Source organism: Ovis aries, chromosome 8, assembly GCF_016772045.2.
Source record: "Ovis aries strain OAR_USU_Benz2616 breed Rambouillet chromosome 8, ARS-UI_Ramb_v3.0, whole genome shotgun sequence".
NCBI lineage: Eukaryota > Metazoa > Chordata > Mammalia > Artiodactyla > Bovidae > Ovis > Ovis aries.
The window spans coordinates 618,605-641,330 of NC_056061.1; the positions used below are offsets into that span (position 1 = coordinate 618,605).

General features: G+C 39.8%; 1 non-coding gene across 1 annotated transcript; it reads right to left on the reverse strand.

Annotated features, from left to right (window-relative positions):
* Window positions 1-3,161: 3,161 nt before the first annotated feature.
* Window positions 3,162-3,269, reverse strand: LOC114116265 (U6 spliceosomal RNA). Its single transcript, XR_003590253.1, has one exon. It is a non-coding gene; the product is annotated as a U6 spliceosomal RNA (small nuclear RNA).
* Window positions 3,270-22,726: the final 19,457 nt, after the last annotated feature.

Genomic DNA, 22,726 nt, shown 5'->3' on the forward strand with positions numbered 1-22,726 from the left:
TTTTGCTGACTGTGTTGAAGAGCTAGTTTTTATATAAAGCAATTAAAATACCCATCAAATTAAAACAGTATAGCTGTATGAATGCCTACAGGTAAGAATGGCTGTTGGTATTTTCAATAATTTTATGATATTCTTAATGAAACATAGACCATCAGCAAAAGGGTAGAATAGGTGATCTTCAACTTGAGTTGCCTTCATAGAAAGATGAACTAGCAACAGTCTATGGACAAGAATCTTTTGTGAAAATCTCACAGCCCAGGGATGAGACTTGAGTATGATGGACCACAGAAACAAAGGCCTGCATTAGAAGAGCAGTAGAAACATTTTTCACCTTGACCACATTTTCCTCCTGCAGGATGGCACAGCTCCACATGGAGAAGCCCCACCCCCTGCCCCCCTTGGGCCCATGGTTTCTCTGGGGCTACAAGGATACTAAAGTGGACATCCAGTTTCCCCTGTGCTTCCTAGGAAACCCATTTTGGTCTGGCCTCATAGGGACCACCGGGGAACTGGTGGGGCTGGACTCCTACAAAGAAAAAAAACAGCAAGGAGGGGCCTCTAGCAATCAGCCTATAAATTGTGGTTAATTACATTCCTGCTGGCAGTGATGCCTGAGCATCGCTCACTGTCAGTGGCTCTGTCCATCTGTAGAGCTGAGATGGTGGCCCTGTCTGTCCATGGAGCTTGATCAGCAGTTGTGCCCATTTTTATCTCCCAGACAACGAGCCATACTGGCTGTGGAGCCCATTCTATGCTCCCACCCACCTGAAGAAAGAAGCGAGTCAGCAGCCCCTTCCAACTGCTGAGCATAGCCCTCAGCATTTGTTATTTTTCTGCAGAGGTGCAGCCCCATCAGTTCCCCACAAGTCTGTTCCCTAGGTCTGTGTCTCTATTCCTGCCCTGCAAATAGGTTCATTAGTATGCATGTATTCGTCTATATATGATATGTTTTTCTCTTTCTGACTTACTCTGCTCTGTATAACAGGCTCTAGGTTCATCCACCTCACTACAACTGACTCAAATTCATATCAGTTATGGCTAATATTCCATTGCATGTATATATTAATACTACAACTTCTTTATCCATTCATCTGTCAGTGGACATCTAGCTTGCTTCTGTGTTCTGGCCATTGCAAATAGTGCTACAGTGAACACTGGAGTACATGTACCTTTTTGAATTATGGTTTCCTCAGGGTATAGGCCCAGTAGTGGATTTGCTGGGTCATATGGTAGATCTATTCCTGGTTTTTTAAGGTATCTCCATACTGTTTTCCGTAGTGGCTGTCTCGGTTTCCATCCCTATGAAGAGTGCAGAGGGTTCCCTTTTCTCCACATCCCCTCCAGTATTTATTGTTTGTAGATTTTTAAGTGATGGCCATTCTGACTGGTGTGAGGTAATACCTCATTGTAATTTTGATTTGCATTTCTCTAATAGTGAGAGATGTTGAGTATGTTTTCATACGTTTGTTGGCCATCTGTAAGTCTTCTTTGGAGAAATGTCTGTTTAGGTTTTCCACTCATTGTTTTTAATCAGGTTGTTTGTTTATCTGATATTGAGCTGCATGGACTTCTTGTATATAGTGCTTCATTTACAATTATTTTCTCCCATTCTGAGGGTTGTCTTTCATCTTGTTTATAGTTTCCTTTGCTGTGCAAAGGCTTTTAAGTTTAATTAGGTCCCATTTATTTATTTTTGTTTCTATTTCCATTACTTTAGGAGGTGGGTCAAAAAGAATCTTGCTTCGATTCATGTCAAAGAGTAATCTGCCTATGTTTCCCTCCAAGAGTCTTATTGTTCCTGGCCTTACATTTAGGTTTTTAATGCATTTTGAATTTATTTGTGTGTATGGTGTTAGAAAGTGCAGTAATTTTATTTTATTTTATTTTTTGCATGTCACTGTCTGGTTTTCCAGTACCATTTATTGAAGAGGCTGTCTTTGCTCTATTGTATGTTCTTGCCTGCTTTGTCAAAGATGAGATGCCTATAGGTGCATGTATTTATCTCTGGGGTTTATATTTTTTTCCATTGATCTATATTTCTGTTTTTGTGCAGTACCATACTTTCTTCCATACAGTGGAAGTGAGAAATAGATTTGAGGGACTAGATCTGATAGAGTGCCTGATGAACTATGGATGGAGGTTCGTGACATTGTACAAGAGACAGGGATCAAGACCATCTCCAAGAAAAAGAAATGTGAAAAAACAAAATGGCTGTCTGAGGAGGCCTTACAAATAGCTGTGAAAAGAAGAGAAGCAAAAAGCAAAGGAGAAAAGGAAAGATATTTCCATTTCAATGTAGAGTTCCAAAGAATAGCAAGAAGAGATAAGAAAGCCTTCCCTCAGTGATCAATTAAAAAAAATAGAGGAAAACAACAGAATGGGAAAGACTAGAGATCTCTTCAAGAAAATTAGAGATACCAAGGGAACATTTCATGCAAAGATGGGCACAATAAAGGACAGAAATGGCATGGACCTAACAGAAGCAGAAGATATTAAGAAGCGGTGGCAAGAATACACAGAACTGTGCAAAGATCTTCATGACCCAGATAATCATGATGGTGTGATCACTCACCTAGAGCCAGACATCTTGGAATGTGAAGTCAAGTGGGCCTTAGGAAGCATGACTATGAACAAAGCTAGTGGAGGTGATGGAATTCCAGTTGAGCTATTTCAAATCCTAAAAGATGATGCTGTGAAAGTGCTGCACTCAATATGCCAGCAAATTTAGAAAACTCAGCAGTGGGCACAGGACTGGAAAAGGTCAGTTTTCATTCCAATTTCAAAGAAAGACAATGCCAAAGAATGCTCAAACGATTGCACAATTGCACTCATCTCTCACGTTAGCAAAGTAATGATAATGTATAGTATCATGTCATCTGCAAACAGTGAAAGTTTCTTTTCTTTTCCAATCTAGGTTCTTTTTACTTCTTTTTCTTCTCTCATTTCCATGACTAGGACTTTCAAAAGTATATCAAATAGTGGTGAGAATGGTCACCCTTTTCTTGTTCCTGATCTTAGAGGAAATGTTTTCAGTTTTCACCACTGAGAATAATGTTTGCTGTGGGTTTGTTATATACGACCTTTATTATGTTGAGGTATGTTCCCTCTATGCCCACTTTTTGGAAAGCTTTTTTCATAAAGGGGTGTTGAATTTTTTTTGTTTTAATATGGAATGCTTCACAAAAGTGCATGGCATCCTTGCACGTGGGGCCATGCTAATCTTCTCTGTTTCATTTCAATTTTACTATATGTGCTGCCAGAGCCAGCCCTGGGTGTTGACTATTGTCTAAAGCTTTTCCTACCTCTCCTTTCAAGACTCCTTATGTGGATATTACTAATTCTACTTCAGTCTTCATAGCTCTAGGCTTTTCACATTTTATCCTTTTTGCTGCCTTTTGGGGAATTGCCTTATCTTAGTTTTCTTGCAATTCATCTTGAAAGTATCTGCCTGTTACTACCCTGATCCAACATATTTTTTATTTTCACTGCTTTATCTTCATGTCTAATATTTCCATTGGGTTATTTAAAATTTTTTTCTGTTCTTATTTCATTTTGTTCCCTATCTCCTAAAGAATATCTATCATGCCTAATTTAAAATATTTTAGTTGTTCCAATAATAATTCTTCAAATGGTGTATGTTTTCCAGTTTGTTCACTTAAAAAAAAAACCCCACAGATGTTATACTCCTCAGATGCCTTGTTTATCACTTTGAGCTTGTGTGTTCTTGCTCCTCTGGGGTTACCAGCTGTTCTTTATGGTAATGAACATTGGAGAGGGGATGAAGGCAAGTCCCTGGTCAGTGCCAGTAGCAGCAGACTAGGAAAGGGAAAGGGGAGAAGCCCAGGAACCATAGAGCCCTTACCAATAATTTCTGTTTGCTCCATCCTCTGGGACTGCCTTGGTGGCTGAGATGGTAAAGAATCTGCCTGCAGTGCAGGAGACCTGGGTTCAAATCTGGGAGATCCCCCGGAGAAGGGAATGGCAACCCACTCTAGTATTCTTGCCTGGAGAGATCCAAGGACAGAGGAGCCTGGTGGGCTACAGTCCACAGGGTCACAAAGAGTAGGACACTGAGCGACTGATGCTTCCATACACTTTCTGTTTTGAAACATCTTATGCAAGGGGTTATTATCTTGCCTGGCCAAGGTGGGTGGTTTCAGTCAGTTCAGTTCAGTAGCTCAGTCGTGTCCGAGTCTTTGCAACTACATGGACTGCAGTAAGCCATGCCTCCCTGTCTATCGCCAACTCCCAGAGCTTACTCACACTCTTGTCCGTTGAGTCAGTGATGCCATCCAGCCATCTCATGCTCTGGCATCCCCTTCTCCTCCTGCCTTCAATCTTTCCCAGCATCAGGGTCTTTTCAACTGAGTCAGTTCTTCCCAGCAGGTGGCCAAAGTATTGGAGTTTCAGCTTCAGCATCAGTCCTTCAAAAGAATATTCAGGACTGATTTCCGTTAGGATTGACTGGTTGGATCTCCTTGAAGTCCAAGGGATTCTCAACAGTCTTCTACAACACCACGGTTCAAAAGCATTGATTCTTTGGTTCTCAGCTTTCTTTATTGGCCAACTCTCACATCCATACATGATTACTGGAAAAACCATAGCTTTGATTAGACGGACCTCTGTTGGCAAAGTAATGTCTCAGTTTTTTAATATGTCTAGGTTGATCATAGCTTTTTTTTCAAGGAGCAAGCATCTTTTAATTTCATAGTTGCAGTCACCATCTGCAGTGATTTTGGAGCCCCCCAAAATAAAGTCTGTCACTGTTTCCATTGTTTCCCCATCTATTTGCCATGAAGTGATGGGACCAGATGCCATGATCTCAGTTTCCTGAATGTTGAGTTTTAAGCCAACTTTTTCACTTTCTACTTTCACTTTCATTAAGAGACTCTTTAGTTCTTCTTCATTTTCCTCCATAAGGGTAGTGTCATCTGCATATCTGAAGTTACTGATATTTCTCCTGACAATCTTGATTCCAGCTTGTGCTTCCTCCAGCCCAGCGTTTCTCATGATGTACTCTGCATATAAATGAAGTAAGCAGGGTGACAATATACAATCTTGACGTATTCCATTCCCAATTTGGAACCAGTCTTTTTCCATGTCCAGTTCTTGACCTGCATACAGATTCCTCAGAAGGCAGGTCAGGTGGTCTGGTATTCCCATCTCTTTACGAATTTTCCACAGTTTGTTTTGATCCACACAGTCAAAAGCTTTGGCATAGTCGATAAAGTGGAAATAGATGTTTTTGTGGAACTCTCTTTCTTTTTCTATGATCCAGCGGATGTTGACAATTTGATCTGGTTCCTTTGCCTTTTCTAAATCTGGACTGAACATCTGGAAGTTCATGCTTCACCCTGTTATCCACTATCTTGAATCCCTTGTAAGACAGCCTCCAGGATTATAATCCACAGACCTGTGCTTTGAAGAGTTGAGGATGGGTGGTGCTATCTCTTTTCCAAATTTCTCTACCCTAGCTGGGTTCGTACACGCTCTGACATTTCCTCTTGGTGATCACAAATGGCCTCAATGATTGCTACTGATAACTGTGATATACAGTCAAGAAAAGAGTCTCTAAAGACAACTTGAGCTGAGGCAAAAACAGAATTTAAAAGGCTTTCCTACAGCCTATTCTCAATACATCCCAGGTGGCTCAGATGGTAAAGAATCCACCTGCAGTGCAGGAGACCTGGGTTTGATCCCTGGGTTGGGAAGATCCTCTGGAGAAGGGAATGGCAACCCACTCCAGTAAATCAAGTAAATCAAATTATCCTGACTGGAGAATTCCATGGGCAGAGAAGTCTGTTGGGCTACGTTTCATGGGATTGCAAAGAATCGGACAGGACTTAGCAACTAATGTATGTATTCTCTCACTTCTCATTCCTGGGCTTCAGCTACCCAACTCTCACTCAAGTCTGTTTATGGTGGACATCAGACTCTGAGTTTATATTATGTTTTTTTATGTTATTGATTCATGCAATCTGTGTTCTCCTCAAGCATCTGTAGTTTTTCTAGGGCTGATTTTGGAGGATGGAGCCAGCAGCTTGTCCTATATTAATTCTTGACAGGGACCAGGTCTGTCTTGCTATTTCTTCTGCCATAGCCCTGCCTCCATTAAAAGCTGTTCAGAGAGGAGGCAAATGTTTAGGAGCAAATTCAAGAAGCCAATCTGTGTTCATTCTGTGAAAAGCAAATCATTCAGGCAGCTGGTAAATCCTGTTCATTCTCTTAGTAGGGACCAGGGACCTCAATTTGACAGCGGCATTTAGTAGGAAAACCTCCATCCTTTTAAAATTTTCCAAAAAGACATCTGGGAAATATGTGGTGGATTCATGTCAATGTATGGCAAAACCAATACAGTATTGTAAAAGTAAAATAAAGTAAAAATAAAAATTAAAAAATAAAATAAAATTAAAAAAAAAGGATGAAAGTTAAGCAGCTCTGTTGTGACGAGATCCACTTTTAGTCAATGAAGTGTAGGATTCAGTTCAGTTCAGTCACTCAGTTGTGTCTGACTCTGTGACCCCATGAATCGCAGCATGCCTGGCCTCCCTGTCCATCACCAACTCCCGGAGTCCACCCAAACCCATTCTTACAGTTTAAGACACCATCAACTGTGTATTCTATTAACTGCAGTCAGATAGATTCCTAATGGAACCAAGTCTATTTAATAAGTAAATTAAAGCATGTTTCCTTCAATCCCCATCTTGATTTAGTATGCTTAGTAAGTTTTATCACAAATAAAATGTCAGCTGGTCATCACAAGTCCAAATACATGAACTTTTACCTTTTCGCGATATTTTCATTTTTCCTTTGGATACTCCATTTTGCTGTAGGCAGGACTGGTTTTGTGGGGAAATATTTTGGGCAATATTCTAGAACTTCTGTCTCAGAACAATGCAAGTCAGAATGGTGTTCCAAAACCTTATTTTAATCACACTGAAATTGCTGACATTAAAAAAAATGGTAAAATACATCATAAAACATATTTATTTGTATCATTATCTTTATTAATAAGAGGAATTGTATTTTCCTCTGACATGTTTTCAGAAGTTGGTATGAAGCATCTAATGCTTTTCTTCACTGGGGTCTGGTTGATTTTAATATTGTATAACTTTCCGGGATACAATAGAGTGATTCGAAGTTTTAAAGGTTATATTCCTTTAACAGTTGGTAAAAAATATTGAATATATTCCCTGTGTTGCACTATATATCTTTGTAGCTCATTTATTTTATACATAATTGCTTATACCTCTTAGTTCCCTCCCACATCTTGACCCTCCTCCATTTCCTCTCTTCACTGGTAAAGGTGAATTTGTTTTCAGCATATCTGTGTGTCTGTTTCTTTTTTGTTACATTCACTAGTTTGTTATATATTTTAGATTTCATATATAAACGATATCATACATTGTATGTCTTTGTCTACATGACTTATTTCACTTAGTGTAATGCCCTCCAAGTCCATTCATGTTGTTGCAAATGGCAAAATTTCATCTTTTTTATGACTGAGTAATATTCTCTTCTTATATATACCACATTTTCTTTATTCATTCACATGTCAGTGGACCACTAGATTGCTTTTGTATCTTGTGTATTATAATCATGCTGCCATGAATGCTGGAGTGCATGTACCCTTTGGAATTAACTTTGAGTGGGTTTTTTTTCTAGATAAATACCTAGGAGTGGAATTGCTAGGTCATATTGTAGTTCTAGGTTGTATGGCATCATGGACTCAATGGACATGAGTTTGAGCAAACTGCGGGAGACAGTGAAGGATGGGGAAGTCTGGACTGCTACAGTTTGTGGGGTCACAAAGGATCAGAAAAGAATTAGTGACCAAACAATGACAACAATAATAGTCCTATTTTTAGTGTTTAAAGAAACCTCTGTACTATTTTCCTCAGTGGTTTTGCCAATTTACATTCCCACCAACAGTGTACAAAGGGTTCCCTTTCCTCCACATCTTTGCCAACATTTGTCATTTGCAGCACCTTATACTTTTTCTCACTCTGATGTAAGATGCTTGTTTCAAAATTTAAATTACAGGGCTTGTACTTATTGGTTTTGAACCCCAAGACAGCTAAACCTCTACTTTTGAATTCTGAGTATGTTGGGGCCTTGGGTGGGAAGAAGAGGTCTAGAATCTGGAAGATGGAATTTTGAACCAGCAGGAGGAAAAGACTGTTTAATTGAGAACTTTGATGTGGGACTTCATGGATCAAGAGATTGTATAGAAACTCACTGTGAATAACAAATATTTATTGGCATATATAAGAAACTTATCATAGATAATGTATGAATTCATAAGAGATTGTTTCCTGTCATAGTAAACTCTTTTTAAGTTACTCTAGATGTTCTTAGTCTCATGATGATTGACTTCGTCGTCTATTTAAATTTATGCAAAAGTTATATCTCAGGTTTTTTCCTCAACAACAACAACAACAACAACAACAACATTCCCCCTGGTCTCATACTCTTATTTTTCCTGGGTTTTGTAACTTAATATAACTTATTTCTCTGAAAATATTCCCTCTCCAAGTTATGTTTTAGACAAAAACCATCAGAATACCAGCTTAATGATAGATTTCTAGATAAGTTTGAACAACTGAAACATGTTAGTTTTTAGAAACATTTTGCACACTTCTTTGGTGAATTTATGGCTTCTGATACCTTTTCTTCATTGTTTATATATCTAAAATAAAGTACCACTAACGCCATAAAACTGTCCAAGATACACCAGAAAGAAACCTTGAGTGACACACTATGCGCAGTGTTTAGTTGCTCAGTCCTATCTGACTCTTTGAAACCCCATGGACTGTAGCCCACCAGGCTCCTCTGTCCATGGGGATTCTCCAGGCAAGAATACTGGACTAGGTTGCCATGCTCTCCTCCAGGAGATCTTCCCAACCCAGGGACTGAACCCATGTCTGCAGCATTGTTGGTGGACTTTTTTTTTTTTTTTTTACCATCTGAGCCACCAGGGCTTCCACTCAGGAAGCCCTGAGTGACATGGTAAGCAGAATTCTAAGATGACCACCCCGCCCTGTCCCCCGCCATGACGCCCCTTACTCTTGTACAGGCATCAGTTCAGTTCAATTCAGTTGCCTGGTCATGTCTGACTCTTTGTGATCCCATGGACTGTAGCACGCCAGGCTTCCCTGTTCATCACCAACTTCTGGAGCTTCCTCAAACTCATGTCCATCAAAACTGTGATGCCATCCAACCATCTCATCCTCTGTTGTCCCCTTCTCCTCCCATCTTCAATCTTTCCCAGCATCAGGGTCTTTTCCAATGAGTCAGTTCTTTGCATCAGGTGACTAAAATATTAGAGTTTCAGCTCAAGCAAAAGTCCTTCCAGTGAATATTCAGGATTGATTTTCTTTAGGATTCACAGGTTAGATCTCCTTGCAATCCAAGGGACTCTCAAGAGTCTTCTCCAATATCACAGTTCAAAAGCATCAATTGTTTTGTGCTCAGCTTTCTTTATAGTCCAACTCTCACATCCATACATGACTACTGGAAAAACCGTAGCTTTGACTAGATAGACCTTTGTAGGCAAAGTAATGTCTCAGCTTTTTAATATGCTGTCTAGGTTTGCCATCGTTTTTCTTTCAAGGAGCAAGTATCTTTTAATTTCCTGGCTACAGTCACCATCTGCAGTGATTTTGGAGCCCAGAAAAATAAAGTCAGCCACTGTGTCCACTGTTTCCCCATCTGTTTGCCATGAAGTGCTGGGACTGGATGCCATGATCTTAGTTTTCTGAATGTTGAGTTTTGAGCCAACTTTTCCATTCTCTTTCACTTTCATCAAGAGGCTCTTCAGTTCTTCTTCACTTTCTGCCTTAAGGTGGTGTCATCTGTGTATCTGAGGTTATTGATATTTCTCCTGGGAGTCTTGATTTCAGCTTGTGTTTCATCCCGCTTGGCATTTTGCATGATGTACTCTGCATATAAGTTAAATAATTAGGGTGACAATATAACCTTGACGTACTCCTTTCCCAATATGGAACCAGTCTGTTGTTCCATTCTGGTTCTAACTGTTGCTTCTTGACCTGCATGCAGATTTCTCAGCAGACAGGTAAGGTGGTCTGGTATTCCCATCTCTTGGAGAATTTTCCACAGTTTGTTGGGATCTATACAGTAAAAAGCTTTGGTGTAATCAATAAAGCAGAAGTAGAAGTTTTCTTGGAATTCTTGCCTTTTCTATGTTCCAAAGGATGTTGGCAATTTGATCTCTGGTTCCTCTGACTTTTCTAAATTCAGTTTTAACATCTGGAAGTTCACAGCTCACATAATGTTGAAGCCTGGCTTGGAGAATTTTTAGCATTGCTTTGCTAGCATGTCAGGTGAGTGCAGTTGTGGGAGAGTTTGAACATTCTTTGGCATTGCCATTCTTTGGGATTGGAATAAAAACTGACTTTTTCCAGTCCTCTGGCCACTGCTGAGTTCTCCAAATTTGCTGGCATATTGAGTGCAGCACGTTCGCAGTATCATCTTTTAGGATTTGAAATAGCTCAACTGGAATTCCATCACCTCCACTAGCTTTGTTCATAGTCATGCTTCCTAAGGCACACTTGACTTCACATTCCAGGATGTCTGGCTGTAGGTGAGTGATCACACTATTGTGGTTATCTGGGTCGTGAAGATAGTTTTTGTAAAGTTCTGTGTATTCTTGCCAGGTCTTCTTAACATCTGCGTCTGTTAGGTCCATACCATTTCTGTCCTTTATTGTGTCCATCTTTGCATGAAATGTTCCCTTGGTATCTCTAATTTTCTTGAAGAGATCTCTAGTCTTTCCCATTCTATTGTTTTCCTCTATTTCTTTGCATTGATCACTGAGGAAGGTGTTGTTATTCTTTGGAACTCTGCATTCAAATGGGTTTATCTTTCCTTTTCTCTTTTGCCTTTCATGTCTCTTCTTTTCACAGCTATTTATAAGTCCTCGTCAGATAACCATTTTGCCTTTTCACATTTCTTTTTCCTGGCAATGGTCTTAATCCTGCCTCCTGTACAGTGTCACAAACTTCTGTCCATAGTGCTTCAGGCACTCTGTCTATCAGATCTAATCCCTTGAATCTATTTCTCAGTTCTACTGTATAATCATAAGGGATTTGATTTAGGTCATATATGAATGGTCTAGTGGTTTTCCATACTTTCTTCAACTGAAGTCTGAATCTGGCAATAAGGAGTTTATGATCTGAGCCACAGTCAGCTCCCAGTCTTGTTTTTGCTGACTGTATAGAGCTTCTCCATCTTTGGCTGCAAAGAATATATCATTCTGATATCGGTATTGACCATCTGATGTCCACGTGTAGAGTCTTCTCTTGTGTTGTTGGGAGAGGGTGTTTGCTATGACCAGTGCATTCTCTTGGCAGAACGCCATTAGCCTTTGTCCCGCTTCATTCTGTACTCCAAGCCCAAACTTGCCTGTTTTTTCAGATATCTCTTGAATTCCAGGACTTTTGTGTTCCAGTCCCCTATGATGATAAGGACATCTTTTTTGGGTGTTAGTTCTAGAAGGTCTTGTAGGTCTTCATAGAACTATTCAACTTCAGCTTCTTCAGTGTTACTGGTTGGGGCATAGACTTGGATTACTGTGGTATTGAATGGTTTGCCTTGGAAACAACAGAGATCATTCTATTGTTTTTGAGATTGCACCCAAGTACTTCATTTCAGACTCTTTTGTTGACTCTGAGGGGTACTCCATTTCTTCTAAGGGATTCTTGCCCACAGTAGCAGATATAATGATCATCTGACCTAAACTCACCCATTCCAGTCCATTTTAGTTCACTGATTGCTAAAATGTTGACGTTCACTCTTGCCATCTCCTGTCTGACCACTTCTAATTTGCCTTGATTCATGGACCTAACATTCTAGATTCATACGCAGTATTGCTCTTTACTCATTGGACTTTACTTCCATCACCAGTCACACCCACAACTGGGTGTTATTTTTGCTTTGGCTCCATCTCTTCATTCTTTCTGGAGTTATCTTTCCACTTTTTTTCCAGTAGCATATTGGGCACCTACCTACCTGGGGAATTCATCTTTTAGTGTCATATCTTTTTGGCTTTTCGTACTGTTCATGGGGTTCTCAAGGCAAGAATACTGAAGTGGTTTGCCATTCCCTTCTCCAGTGGACCACATTTTGTCAGAACTCTCCACCATGCCCCATCCATCTTGGGTGGCCCTACATGACATGGCTAATAGTTTCATTGAATCAAACAAGGCTGTGGTCCTTGTGATCAGTTTGGTTAGTTTTCTGTGATTGTGGTTTTCATCCTATCTGCTTTCCTGGTGGCTCAGAGGCTAAAGCATCTGCCTGCAATGTAGGAGACCTGGGTTCAATCCCTAGGTCAGGAAGATCCTCTGGAGAAGGAAATGGCAACCCACTCCAGTACTCTTGCCTGAAAAATTCCACGGACAGAGAAGCCTGGTAGACTACAGTCAACGGGATCACAAAGAGTCTGACATGAGTGAGTGATTGCTGGCTTGCTTGCGCTCTGATGGATAAGGATAATAGGCTTATGGAAGATTCCTGATGGGAGAGACTGACTGAATGGGAAACTGGGTCTTATTCTGATGGGCAGGGCCATGCTCAGTAAATCTTTAATCCAATTTTCTGTTGATGGGTAGGGCTGTGTTCCCTCCCTATTATTTGACCTGAGACCAAATTATGGTGGAGGTAATGAAGATATTGGAAATGTCCTTCAAAAGTTCCTGTCCATGCAGCTGCACTCAGTGCCCCGATCCTGCAGCAGAGCACTACCGACCTATGCCTCCACTGGAGACTGCTGGACACTCATAGGCAAGTCCGAGTCAGTCTCTTGTGGGGTCACTGCTCCTTTCTCTTAGGTCCTGGTGCACACAAGGTTTTGATTGTGCCCTGTGACAGTCTGTTTCCCCAGTCCTGTGCAAGTTCTGCAATCAAATCCCACTGCCCTCCAAAGTTAAATTCTCTGGGGGTTCTTAGTCCCTTTCCTAGATCTCCAGGTTGGGAAATCTGTTGTGTGTAATAGAACTTTCTTGACAGTAAGATAATTTCTTTGGTACAGGTCTACCCTCGAGGTATTGCAGGTTCAGAGCCAGACCACCATAATAAGGTAACTACTGCAATAAAGTGAGTCACATGATTTTTTTGATTTTTCTGTGCAAGGGTTATGTATATATTATACTTTCATCTTGAAAAAAGATCCTAGAAAGAGCAATGCATGCATGCTCAGTCACTCACTCTTGTCTGACTCTTTGTGACTCCATGGACTGTAGCCTGCCTGACTCCTCCATCCATGGAATTTTCTAGGCAAAAATGTCGGAGTGGGTTGCCATTTCCTACTCCAGGGGATCTTCCTGACCCAGGAATTGAACCCATGTCTCCTGTGCCTCGTGCATTGGCAGGCAGAATCTATACCACTGCGCCATCTGGGAAGCCCTATACTTTGGTCTGTTAGGTGTGAAATAGCATTATGTTTAAAATGCAATGTACATACCTTAATACAAAATATTAATGCTTTATTGCTTAGCAGTGCTACCATCTTCTGAAACTTCAGTGAGTTATAATCTTTTTGCTGGTGGAGAGTCTTGCCTCAGTGTTAATGGTTGCTGACTGATCAGGGTGGTGGTAAGCTGAAGGTTGGGAGGGGTGCTGTGATAATTTCTGTTTTTTATAAAGTTGAAGTATAGTTTATTTACCATATTATATTAGTTTCACTCACACAACAAAATGATTCAAAATGATATCTTAAAATAAGAAAACAATGAAATTTTCTGCATTGATTGATCCTTTCTTTCATGAATGACTTCTCTGTAGCATGCAGTGCTATTTAATAAGCATTTTACCCATAGAAGAGATTCTTTCAAAGTTGGAGTCAATCCTCTCAAACCCTTGTGCCACTTTATCAACAAACTAAGTTTATGTCATAGTCTAAATCCTTCATTGTCATTTCAATAATCTTCATAGCATCTTCACCAGAAATAGATTTCATCTCAAGAAACTACTTCCTTCATTTGTCTAAAGGAAGCAACTCCTCACCCACTAAAGTTTAATGCTGAGATTGAACACATCTTCAGTCACTCCTAATTCCAGTTCTCTTGCTATTTTCACCACATATAGTTACTTCCTCCAATGAAATCTTGAATCAAAATAGTATATGAGAAATCGATTTCTTCCAAACTCCTAGTTGATATTGATATTTTCACCTTTTCTCATGAATCATGACTGTTTTAATGGCATCTACAGTGGTGAATATTTCCAGAAGGTTTCCAGTTGACTTGGCTCAGATCCATCAGAGGAATCACTGTCTTTGGCAGCTATAGTCTTATGAAATATATTTCTTAAATAATGAGACTTGTACATGGAAATTACTTCTTGATTTATGGGCTGTAGAATGGGTGCTGTGTTAACAACAACATTAATCTCACTGTATATCTCCATTAGAGTTCTTGGGGCCAAGTGCATTGTCAATGAACAGTAATATTTTTAAAGGAATCTTTTCTTTTTTTCTGAGAAGTAGGTTTCAACAGTGGGCTTAAAATATTCAGTAAACCATGTTGTAAACAGATGTGCTGTCATCCAGTCTTGTTCATTTATAGAGCACAGGCAGAGTAGATTTAGCACAATTGTTAAGGGCCCTAGGATTTTTGAAATGGTAAATGAGCATTGGCTTCAGCTCAAAGTCATGAGCTGCATTAACCTCTAATCAGGGAGTCAGATTGTCTTTTTGAAGCTTTGAAGTCAAGCATTGACTTCTCCTCTCTAACTATGAAAGTCCTAGATGGCATCTTCTTCCAATAGAAGGCTATTTCATTTGCATCGAAAATCTGTTGTTTAGTATAGCCACTTTCATGAATTATCTTAGCTAGATCTGGATAACTTGCTGCAGTTTCTACATCAGCATTTGCTGCTTCACCCTGCACTTTTGTGTTATGGAGACAGATTCCTTCCTTAAATCCCATGAATCAACCTGTTTGCTTCAGAGTTTTCTTCTGCAATTTCTGAACCTCTCTCAGTCTGGAGAGAGAATTTGAGCTTGAACTAGTTTCAGCTTTAGCTTAAGGGAATGTTGTGTCTGGTTTGATCTATCCAGGCTTCTGAAACTTTTTCCATATTAGCAGAAGGCTATTTTGCTTTCTTATCATTCATGAGTTCACTCGAGTAAAACTTTTAATTTCCTTCAAGAACTAACTGTTCCTTTGCCTTCACAAGTTGGCTGTTTGGCATGAGAAGCCTAGCTTGCCACCTGTCTCAGCTTTTGATATGCTTTCCTCAGTAAGCTTAATCTTTTCTAGCTTTTGATTTTTTTTTTTTTTGCCAATAAATAACCAAGTCTTTTAGTTTCCCAAGGCCAGCTCTTGACTGGGGCCCAAGACTTCCAGAAAGGATGAAGGGAGGAGGGCCAAGCCATCCTGCCTACCAGGTGCTGCCTACCCTCAACCTTCTTCCTGCAGCAGGTGGGAGAGGAGATAAAGTATACATTTTTGCCATCAAGAATCTCCCCAGTTTTAAGGAAAAGACCTACAGAAAATAAACCCAAAACAATTAAGAAAATGGTAGTAGGATCATACACATCAATAATTACCTTAAATGTAAATGAATTAAATGCACGAACCAAAACACAAACTGGCTGGGCGGATGAAAACATGCATGTATGCACTTCCACTTACCACATTACTCTGCTTGACCTCCCAAATTGTATGTAATTATTATATATTGTTAGGTTAATAATGTTTCCATTATGACTTGCAATTATAATTATCTTTTTTGTCTGAGTATTGTTTGTGAAAATTGATAAACATCTTTTACCATTGTTAAAAACAGTCTCCCCAGTTTTCAGATGCTATAAAAATTTAGTTGTTGAAAAGACCTCTGTATAGAAAACTATAAAACACTGCTGAAAGAAATCAAAGATCAAACAAATAGATGGATATATATACCATGTTTGTGGATTAGAAAAATAAATATAGTAAAAATGAGTATACTACCTAAAATAATCTATAAATTCATTGCAATCCCTGTCATGCTACCAATGGTATTTTTCACAGAACTAGAACAAATAAGTTCACAATTTGTATGGAAACACAAAAATCCTTGAATAGCCAAAGAAATCTCGAGAAAAAAGAATGGAACTGGAGCAATCAACCTTCCTGACTTCAGACTATACTACAAAGCTATAGTCACCAAGACAGTATGGTATTGGCACAAAGACAGAAATAGAAATCATTGGAACAAAATAGAAACCCTAGAGATAAATCCATGCATCTATGGATACCTTATCTTTGACAGGGGAGGCAAAAATATACAATGGAGAAAAGACAATCTCTTTAACAAATGGTGCTGGGGAAACTGGTCAACCACATGTAAAAGAATGAAACTAGAACACTTTCTAACATCATACATAAAATGAAACAATTGACAAAGAATCTCTAAAATATATGAGAAGCTCATGCAGCTCAATACTAGAAAAATGAACAACCTAATCAAAAAGTGGGCCAAAGAACTAAGCAGAAATTTCTCCAAAGAAGACATACAGATGGCTAATAAAAACATGAAAAGATGCTCAACATCATCCATTATCAGAGAAATGCAAATCAAAAACACAATAAGGTATCATCTCACACCAGTCAGAATGGCTGCCATCAAAATGTCTATTAATAAATACTGGAGAGGATGTGGAGAAAAGGGAACCCTCTTATACTGTTGGTGGGAATGCAAACTGATAAAGCCACTGTGGAGAACAGTGTTGAAATTCTTTAAAAAACTGGAAATAGAACTGCCATATGACCCAGAAATCCCACTACTGGGCATATACACTAAGGAAAACAGAACTGAAAGAGACACATGTACCCTAATGTTTATTGCAGCACTGTTTACAATACCCAGGACATGGAAGCAACCTAAATGTTCATTGGAAGATGAATGGATAAGGAAGTTGTGGTACATATACACAATGGAATATTACTAAGCTATAAAAATGAATGCTTTTGAGTCAGTTCTAATGAGGTGGATGAAACTGGAGCCTATTATACTGAGTGAAGTAAGCCAGAGAGAGAAACACCAATACAAAATATTAATGCATATATATGGAATTCAGTGTGGTGGCTGAGACAGCACAGAAATGTGGCCAAGAGGAGCTACCCCACGTCCAAGGTCAGAATCGGTGGCTGCTTTGCTGGAGGAGCCGTGAAGAGATACCCCACGTCCAAGGTAAGAGAAACCCCAGTAAGACAGTAGGCACTGAGAGAGGGCATCAGAGGGCAACAGACAGAAACCAAAATCACAGACAACAGGCCAATCTGATCACATGGACAACAGCCTTTTCTAACTCAGTGAAACTAAGCCATGCCATGCGGGGCCACCCAAGATGGACGGGTCATGGTGGAGAGGTCTGAGAGAATGTGGTTCACCGGAGAAGGGAATGGAAATTATTTGTTCTAGTTCTGTGAAAAATATCGCTGGTAGCTTGATAGGGATTGCATTGAATTTGTAAATTGCTTTGGGTAGTATACTCATTTTCACTATATTGATACTTCCGATCCATGAACATGGTATATTTCTCCATCTATTAGTGTCCTCTTTGATTTCTTTCATCAGTGTTTTGTAGTTTTCTATATATAGGTCTTTAGTTTCTTTAGGTAGATATATTCCTAAGTATTTTATTCTTTTCGTTGCAATGGTGAATGGAATTGTTTCCTTAATTTCTTTTTCTACTTTCTCACTATTAGTGTATAGGAATGCAAGGGATTTCTGTGTGTTGATTTTATATCCTGCAACTTTACTTATGGAAATACAAAAAACCTCGAATAGCCAAAGCAATCTTGAGAAAGAAGAATGGAACTGGAGGAATCAACTCGCCTGACTTCAGGCTCTATTACAAAGCCGCAGTCATCAAGGCAGTATGGTACTGGCACAAAGACAGAAATATAGATCAATGGAACAAAATAGAAAGCCCAGAGATAAATCCACACACATATGGACAGCTTATCTTTGACAAAGGAGACAAGAATATACAATGGAAAAAAGACAATCTCTTTAACAAGTGGTGCTGGGAAAACTGGTCAACCACTTGTAAAAGAATGACACTAGATCACTTTCTAACACCATACACAAAAATAAACTCAAAATGGATTAAAGATCTAAATGTAAGACCAGAAACTATAAAACTCCTAGAGGAGAACATAGGCAAAACACTCTCTGACATAAATCACAGCAGGATCCTCTATGATCCACCTCCCAGAATTCTGGAAACAAAAGCAAAAATAAACAAATGGGATCTAATGAAAATTAAAAGCTTCTGCACAACAAAGGAAAACTATAAGCAAGGTGAAAAGACAGCCTTCTGAATGGGAGAAAATAATAGCAAATGAAACAACTGACTAACAACTAATCTCAAAAATATACAAGCAACTTATGCAACTCAATTCCAGAAAAATAAACGACCCAATCAAAAAATGGGCCAAAGAACTAAATAGACATTTCTCCAAAGGAGACATAGAGATGGCTAACAAACACATGAAAAGATGCTCAGCATCACTCATTATCAGAGAAATGCAAATCAAAACCACTATGAGGTACCACTTCACACCAATCAGAAAGTCTGAGATTCAAAAATCTGCAAACAATAAATGCTAGAGAGGGTGTGGAGAAAAGGGAACCCTCCTACACTGTTGGTGGGAATGCAAACTAGTACAACCACTATGGAAAACAGTGTGGAGATTCCTTAAAAAATTGCAAATAGAACTGCCATATGACCCAGCAATCCCACTGCTGGGCATACACACCAAGGAAACCAGAATTGAAAGAGATACATGTACCCCAATGTTCATCACAGCACTGTTTATAATAGCCAGGACATGGAAATAACCAAGATGTCCATCAGCAGATGAATGGATAAGAAAGCTGTGGTACATATACACTATGGAGTATTACTCAGCCGTTAAAAAGAATACATTTGAGTCCGTTCTGTTGAGATGGATGAAACTGGAGCCGATTATCCAGAGTGAAGTAAGCCAGAAAGAAAAACACCAATACAGTATACTAACACATATATATGGAATTTAGAAAGGTGGCAATGACGACCCTGTATGCAAGACAGCAAAAAACACGCAGATGTGTATAGCGGACTTTTGGACTCAGAGGGAGAGGGAGAGGGTGGGATGATTTGGGAGAATGGCATTGAAACATGTATACTATCATGTAAGAATCGAATCACCAGTCTATGTCTGATGCAGGATACAGCATGCTTGGGGCTGGTGCACGGGGATGACCCAGAGGGATGTTGTGGGGAGGGAGGTGGGAGGGGGGTTCATGTTTGGGATTGCATGTACACCAGTGGTGGATTCATGTCAATGTATGGCAAAACCAATACAGTGTTGTAAAGTAAAATAAAGTAAAAGTAAAAATTTAAAGTATATATATGAAAAAGGAAAGGGCACAAGAGAGGGCATGTGAGTATTGGTGTGTGCGTAGGTGGGTGTACCCATTTATTGCCCAAAGTCACCAATAAAGGCATTGACACTACCCCCAAAAAAAATTAAAAAAAAGAAGGGAATGGAAAACCACTTCAGTATTCTTGCCTTGAACCCCATGAACAGTATGAAAAGGCAAAAAGATAGGACACTGAAAGATGAACTCCCCGGGTCAGTTGGTGCCCGATACGCTAATGGAGATCAGTGGAGAAATAACTACAGAAAGAACGAAGGGATTCAGCCAAAGCAAAACAACACCCAGTTGTGGATGGGACTGGTGATATAAGCAAGGTTGATGCTGTAAAGAGCAATACTGCATAGGAACCTGGAATGTTAGGTCCATAAATCAAGGCAAATTGGAGATGACAAGAGTGAACATCGACATTCTAGGAATCAGTGAACTAAGATGGACTGGAATGGGTGAATTTAACTCAGATGACCATTGTATCTACTACTGTGGGCAGGAATCCCTCAGAAGAATGGAGTCGCCATCACAGTCAACAAAAGAGTCCAAAATGCAGTACTTGGATGTAATCTCAAAAATGACAGAATGATCTCTGTTTGTTTCAAGGCAAACCATTCAATATCACAGTAATCCAAGTCTATGCCCTGACCAGTAACACTGAAGAAACTGATGCTGAATGGTTCTATGAAGACCTACAAGACCTTCTAGAACTAACACCCCAAAAGGATGTCCTTTTCATTACAGGGGACTGGAATGCAAAAGTAGGAAGTCAAGAGCTACCTGGAGTAACAGGCAAGTTTGGGCTTGGAGTACAGAATGAAGCAGGACAAAGGATAATAGAGTTCTGCCAAGAGAATGCACTGGTCATAGCAAACACTTTCTTCCAACAACACAAGAGAAGGCTCTACATATGGACATCACCAGATGGTCAACACCAAAATCATACTGATTATATTCTTTGCAGCCAAAGATGGAGAAGCTCTATACAGTCAACAAAAACAAGACCAGGAGCTGACTGTGGCTCAGATCATGAACTCCTTATTGCCTAATTCAGATTTAAATTGAAGAAAGTGGAGAAAACCACTAGACCATTCATATATGACCTAAATCAATTCCCTTATGAATATACAGTGGAAGTGAAAAATAGATTTAAGGGACTAGTTCTGAGATACAGAGTGCCTGATGAACTATGGATGGAGGTTCGTGACATTGTACAGGAGACAGGAATCAAGACCATCCCAAGAAAAATAAATGCAAAAAAGCAAAATGGCTGTCTCAGGAGGCCTTACAAATAGCTGTGAAAAGAAGAGAAGTGAAAAGCAAAGGAGAAAAGGAAAGATATACCCATTTGAATGCAGAGTTCCAAAGACTAGAAAGGAGACATAAGAAAGCCTTCTTCAATGATCAATGCAAAGAAATAGAGGAAAACAACAGAATGGGAAAGACTAGAGATCTCTTCAAGAAAATTAGAGATACCAAGGGAACATTTCATGCAAAGATGTGCTCAATGAAGAATAGAAATGGTAGGGACCTAACGGAAGCAGAAGATATTAAGAAGAGGTGGCAAGAATACACAGAAGAACTGTACAAAAAAAGATCTTCGCAACCCAGATAATCATGATGGTGTGATCACTCACCTAGAGCAAGACATCTTGGAATGTGAAGTCAAGGGGGCCTTAGGAAGCATCACTATGAACAAAGCTAGTGGAGGTGATGGGATTCCAGTTGAGCTATTTCAAATCCTGAAAGATGATGCTGTGAAAGTGCTGCACTCAATATGCCAGCAAGTTTAGAAAACTCAGCAGTGGCCACAGGACTGGAAAAGGTCAGTTTTCATTCCAATCCCAAAGAAAGGCAATGCTAAAGAATGCTCAAATTACTGCACAATTGCACTCATCTCACATGCTAGTAAAGTAATGCTTAAAATTCTCCAAGCCAGGCTTCAGCAATATGTGAACCGTGAACTTCCAGATGTTCAAGCTGGTTTTAGAAAAGGCAGAGGAACCAGAGATCAAATTACCAACATCTGCTGGATCATGGAAAAGCAAGAGAGTTCCAGAAAAACATCACTTTCTGCCAAAGCCTTTGACTGTGTAGATCACAGTAAACTGTGGAAAATTCTGAAAGAGATGGCACTACCAGACCACCTACCTGTCTCCTGAGAAATCTGTATGCACGTCAGGAAACAATAGTTAGAGTTGGACATGGAACAACAGACTGGTTCCAATAGGAAAAGGAGTACGTCAAGGCTGTATATTGTCACCCTGCATCTTTAATTTATATGCAGAGTACATCATGAGAAACGCTGGACTGGAAGAAGCACAAGCTGGAATCAAGATTGCCAGGAGAAATATCAATAACCTCAGATAAGCAGATGACACCACCCTTATGGCAGAAAGTGAAGAAGAGCTAAAGAGCCTCTTGATGAAAGTGAAAGAGGAGAGTGAAAAAGGTGGCTTAAAACTCAACATTCAGAAAACTAAGATCATGGCATCTGGTCCCATCAATTCATGGCAAAAAGATGGGGAAACTGTGGAAACAGTGACAGAGTCTATTCTGGGGGAGCTCCAAATATCACCACAGATGGTGATTGTAGCCATGAAATTAAAAAATACTTACTCTTTGGAAGAAAAGTTATGATCAGCCTAGATAGCATATTAAAAAGCAGAGACATTACTTTGCCAACAAAGATCCATCTAGTCAAGGTTATGGTTTTTCCATTAGTCATGTATGGATGTGAGAGTTGGAATCTAAAGAAAGCTGAGCACTGGAGAATTAATGCTTTTGAATTATGGTGTTGGAGAAGACTCTTGAGAGTCCTTTGGACTGCAAGGAGATCCAAGCAGTCCATCCTAAAGGAGATCAGTCCTGGGTGTTCGTTGATAGTACTGATGCTGAAGCTGAAATTCCAATAATTTGGCCACCTGATGGGAAGAATTGACTCATTTGAAAAGACCCTGATGCTGGGAGGGATTGGCAGCAGGAGGAGAAGGGGACGACAGAGGATGAGATGGTGGATGGCATCACTGACTCAATGGACATGGGTTTGTGTGGACTGCGGAAACTGGTGATGGACAGGGAGGCCTGGTGTGATGTGGTTCATGGGGTCAGGAAGAGTTGGACATGAGTGAGTGACTGAACTGAACTGAACTGATGGAATTTAGAAAAATGGTAACAATGATCCTATATGCAAGGCAGAAAAAGGAACACAGATATAAAGGATTCTGTGGGAGAATGAGAGGATGGGATGATTTGGGACAATAGCATTGAAGCTGATATAGTGCCATGTGTGAAATAGATGACC